Source organism: Cebidichthys violaceus, unplaced genomic scaffold (genome assembly GCF_023349555.1).
Source record: "Cebidichthys violaceus isolate CVI_PGR_0920_01 unplaced genomic scaffold, fCebVio1.0.p SCAF_2, whole genome shotgun sequence".
In the NCBI taxonomy this organism is placed as follows: domain Eukaryota; kingdom Metazoa; phylum Chordata; class Actinopteri; order Perciformes; family Stichaeidae; genus Cebidichthys; species Cebidichthys violaceus.
The window spans coordinates 2290217-2295328 of record NW_027176372.1 but is presented as its reverse complement, the minus strand read 5'-3'; the positions used below and the strand labels follow the sequence as shown (position 1 = coordinate 2295328).

General features: G+C 45.5%; 1 protein-coding gene across 4 annotated transcripts in view; it reads left to right on the top strand.

Annotated features, from left to right (window-relative positions):
* The window catches only part of arhgef37 (Rho guanine nucleotide exchange factor (GEF) 37), a 17692-nt gene extending 15067 nt beyond the window's left edge, over window positions 1–2625 (top strand). For all 4 annotated transcript variants that reach the window (XM_068714087.1, XM_068714085.1, XM_068714088.1 and 1 more), the window contains one exon: window positions 1–2625. This exon is cut by the window's left edge and continues 913 nt beyond it. The gene's annotated coding sequence lies outside the window, so the exon portion shown is untranslated.
* The last annotated feature ends 2487 nt before the right edge of the window (window positions 2626–5112 follow it).

Genomic DNA, 5112 nt, shown 5'->3' with positions numbered 1-5112 from the left:
TTGCTCACGAGCACTTTGGCAGGACAGACGCTTGCTCTGCACCTTACGGCTGAAAGGACAATCTTCAATCACGGGTGTCAGCTGACCTCTGGTAGAAGAGATATCCCATGATCCTCTGCGGGACAAAAAAAGGACACTTGAATTGAAAAGGACGGCGTGCATGTTCTCATTAGTCCGTGTTTTAGCGAGCTAGAAGCAACAGACAGTGTGTGTGTGTGTGTGTGTGTGTGTGTGTGTGTGTGTGGGTGTGGGTGTGTGTGGAGTCTCCTCCTCCTCACCTGGAGGTAGGAGCAGTGTTCTGTGGAGACTGACAGGTACACAGCGCTCTCATCATCTCAGACTGTGTAATGTGATGTAAATGTGAAATGTCTCCTGGGCCGAGCAGGAGAGATGGGGGGGGTGGGGGGGGGTCAAAGTGAAAGAGTCGGAGCGACTATGGAAGAAGGATGAGAGAGAAGAGTTCCTCTTCGGTCCCGTCTCCTGAAGGTGACGTGTCTCCGGTTCACTTCCCTCCTCTCAGCTCGTCTCCTCCGTCAGGTTTCTTTTGGGTCACAAAGGTTTTTCATCGATGGATCTGAAATAGTACAGACGAGGACTGGAGCGACTGTCTTCCGTATTTAATGGGCACCCGATGATGTGACTGACACAAAGTACCTCTTCAAGGAACATGTAGTTTCTATACATTTCACTTTCAAAGTGCAGCATCCCAAGACAATCATTCTTATCTCTTCAGCAAATCATTTCTCCATTCGTTTATGACGCTAAAGACACCATCTAATGGTGAAAAGATCCTGATGTCAGCATGTTAGCACTAGAATCACGGTCGCATGACACAGTCCTGTTTCAGTTTACATGCAGCCAAAATCACTTCATCACATTCGTATAAAACCTGTAATTAACATTTGAGCTCTTCAGTGAGGTCACAGTCAAAGTGAATCCTGACGTTCCTGCTTTAACAGTAGAATCTCTTTTCAAGGATGAAGCGACTTTTAAATCTGTACATTTGTAAATAACCTTTTATTATTTTATTTTTCCGCGGTGTCTACTTGACAGTGACTGCAGAAGACGTCGTGTTTTGCATAATTTTTTTTTTTTTCCTCCACTGTATAGTGCAGCATCAGCTAGCAGAGGGGGGGGGGGGGGCCGCTCAGCTGGAGCTTAGCTGTTCCCATTCGTCTGAATGTCACGACGGAGCAGAGCAGCGGGGGGGACGGAGTGTGTGTGTGTGTGTGTGTGTGTGTGTGTGTGTGTGTGTGTGTGTGTGTGTGTGTGTGTGTGTGTGTGTGTGTGGGGAGATGTCACTAATACACTAAAATACCAAATGTCCTCCAGGGTTAGTACGAGGAAGGACGAGTGAAGAAAATCCCCCGACACGACCACGTTGTACCTGCTTTCACCGCTTCAAAGGCCAGTTTAGAGTGAACGGAAGAATTCCATAATTAAATGTTGATAAGAAATAAAATTAAAGTGCATTTTTAGCCCAACTCTGGAAGTTAGCACCCTCAACAAACCTTTATGATGCTCGTTTATCAAGATGATCTTCACAAATCAGTAGAAATAAAAAGCTAAAGTTAGGCTATAAAAGAGTTCCACTACGGTCACATGACTTCACGTCTCACCAGTAAGCTAAAGGAGGACGAGTGTTCCAGTGAGGACGTTTAGTCGTCTCAGTTAGACACTTTGAAGTAACCGCCGTTTACACGTCTTTCTCTTGGGTTCACCACAGACCTTATTTCGAGACGAGGGAACCAGAAGTGCTGAAATGCTGACTCACCTCTGGGTTTGTAGGACCCGTTACCTGCTGCACTCTATTCCACCTGTTTGGTATTTATTTTGAATCCTCGTTAATGACAAACGAACTGGGAGACGCTGCTATTTCATTCAATTTACAATCCATCATTTTTATTTTCCCCCCAAGAAAACTAAGCTTTTTCAAAACCTTGAGAGAGCTTACGTTAACGTGTGTGTGTGTGTGTGTGTGTGTGTGTGTGTGTGTGTGTGTGTGTGTGTGTGTGTGTGTGTGTGTGTGTGTGTGTGTGTGTGTGTGTGTGTGTGTGTGTGTGTGTGTGTGTGTGTCATGGAGTCATTTTACAGCCGTCCACCACTAGAGGGAGCCGGAGACCTGAGTCTGATGAGAGCCTGTGTGTTTCCGTGTGACTGAGAAGTGTTTGAGTGTCACTCTACAGTATTAGAGCTGTACATTCTGTTCATATGGTTCAGGTCACATGTGTGTGTTTTGTATTGTTTTTTTGCCGTCAAACCTCCATGTGAAGCGTAACATGTTTAACCTGCTGATAATCTGGTTTCGCTGTCTGTACAGCATTTCTGTTTACAATGTAGCAATGTTTTAACTTATTTAACTACCGCAGACCTGCCTAACCATCAATCATGAAGTCTTTGAAGGTTTTGCCAAAGTTGTGAAATTGGACTCTCACACACACACACACACACACACACACACACACACACACACACACACACAGTCACACAGTCACACACACACACCTACACACACCCACACATGTACTCACACAGCAGATGGGAGTGTCCGCGGTGCAGCAGTGGTACCTGTCAGGGCAGCTGTGAACTGACTGTGTGGCTTCAATAAAGCTGAACAGAAACCTGCTCAGTGTCCTCGTCTCACCTCTCATTCATATCAAAATATGTAGCCGTTAACGACAGCCTGCGCCGATAAAGAGGCGCCGGGATTACTGTTTGTAGATCAGATGGGGATCTAGTCTCTTCTCGTCGAACCCTCTGTGACGATGTGATGAAACAACAGCGACATGAAACTTAGAAAGTAGCAAATCCTCACATTTACCAAGCTGGAAGCATCGCGGTCCACTGATGGAGTGTTTCCACTTCTTCACGTCGATACGCGATTTAAAAAACCCATTTGTTTCACTAATCTGGACATTTATCGTTCATGAAACGTTCTGGAGATACGTGGTTTTCGCAGGACGTTGAAGGGTATTTATTTTGCTTGATAAATGACTCGAATGATTAATCGATCATTACGATTGCTTGATTAAGCGCTAGAAACTAGACACTGATTTGGTAAAAAAAAACCGATTTTGATGACTGAATTTCACTGTGAAGCAGAATTAATAAAGCAGCAAACTTCTTTGTCTGTGTAAATATATACGGTGGAGTCACGTCTACCAGAGCAGAGGTGAGGGAACGCCGCTCTGGTTCCTCTCCGGTTCCCCCCTCAGGTAACCACTCTGTCAGCGCTGCTACCGTTGTTTGCGCTGTTAGCAACGTTAGCTACGAGCCACTGGCTACACCTGAAATGACGCTAAAGCACGGATTATTTGCATCAGTCGTTTGGCCTGGCTTATTGACCTGAAAATCCAAAAAGCTGGTGATGAACATTGACACCAGTTTAGCTTCTTAGCCATCATTCCTCTTCTCCATTCTGGACTCTAAGAGATCCCTTCATGATGTGACTCCAGGATCGGCTTTAGTTCTGTGTGATCCAAAGTTTATCTGAAGCTGATATGAGGCCTCACAGTTCAAACCACTTGAGTAAAAAAGATTCTTTCATTTTCTACATAAAACTCTTTTAAATATCCATCTATTTTCCTTCTTGCCTCCACCACCACCACCACCGTTGGTGCCCTTAGGCAAGGCACAGAAACCCACAGCTGAGCGGTTTACTAGTTTTCCGTCAGGTTCCTCCAGACGGACGGTGTGTGCAGAGTAAACACGTCTCCTCGCTGCAGGTCTCTTCCGGCCTGCTGCCCGAACCGGTTGGATTCTTTACCGAGCAGCTGTCACCACATCATCCGCCGCTAATCGAAGAAAAAGAAAAAATCTGGTGTTTACTTCAGCGTCTCCTCTCCTCCTGGCTTCGTTCACCTCCTCAGCCCTCCAACTTCTTCATCTCGTTCCTGAGATTGATTCGGCAGTTCAACGTCGCAGTTCAACTCGACTCCCTTTTATTATTTCTCACCGCAGTGTTCTATAATAAATCAAAATCTTAAATTCCACCTTATAGTCATTTTGTTTTCTCCGGCGCGGCGGATGTGAGTTTGACCCGCTCACGGCAGGTACCTTATTTCATCTTCACACACACACACACACACACACACACACACACACACACACACACACACACACACACACACACCTTCGGTGCAGCGGAGTGCAACATGAATGCACAATAGAAAAGCTGCAGCGAGTGCACACACAAACGCACATTTATATGCTGTATAGCTTTGTTTAGTTTTTTGTGTCGGGATGAGTTCAGCACCGTTCACCTGCTGTGTGAATGTAAAGCAGCTCGGCGGCAAGTCAAAATGGGGGGAAACTGCTGTGACTGTATTTATTATACCCCCCCCCCACACACACACACACACACACACACTATGTGTTTTGTTGGTGAGCCAAACCTCAACACCTAGTTTGTGCGTTCAGCTGGATTGTGCTCTCGTTCAGCAACAGGTGCCCTAATGACTTGTTTTTGTGTCATTAACATCAGTTCTGTTTACTTCTTGGCAGACTTTATTTCAGCGTATTGATGAAGAGGCGAGTGAAGAAATGCTAAATGGAGGAGAGTGAGACAAAGAACTCCCAGTATTGATTCAGGCTGACAGAGAGGAACAACACAAGTTGACAAGTATTAATGACGCGAAAACACAAACAGGAGGGGATGAAGCCGACCCGGCGTTGTTCCTCTGTGAGCTGCTTCTCTGGGGGTTTTGAGAAACGACTTCCAGGAGTTGAGATCGCTGCAAGAAGAAGTTTTTACTCACAAATACACTGATAGTGTCGTCCGTTTTCAGAGCGTTGCGTCTTGAAAACAGGGCGGTTCTGTATCTGTTCTGATCTTTTGTATCCTTTTGTTTTTTGTTTCAGGCCAAACTGATTCAGACACTCTTCATCTTCTGTACAACAACTCAGTAGCCGACTTCATCCCAGAACCTAGGAATGGGACGTTTTTGGAAGCATTCTGGTTTTCGTTTGTGGTCCGGGTAGTTTTGAGGGGTTTCGATTGAGCGGGCTTTGGTTTGGGGCGACTCCTCTGGTTGTATAGAAGTCTAGTCTAAAATGACTCTACTTCTCTCTTGATTTATTCCCTCAGTAAACATTGTAAACATGAGTTTATGG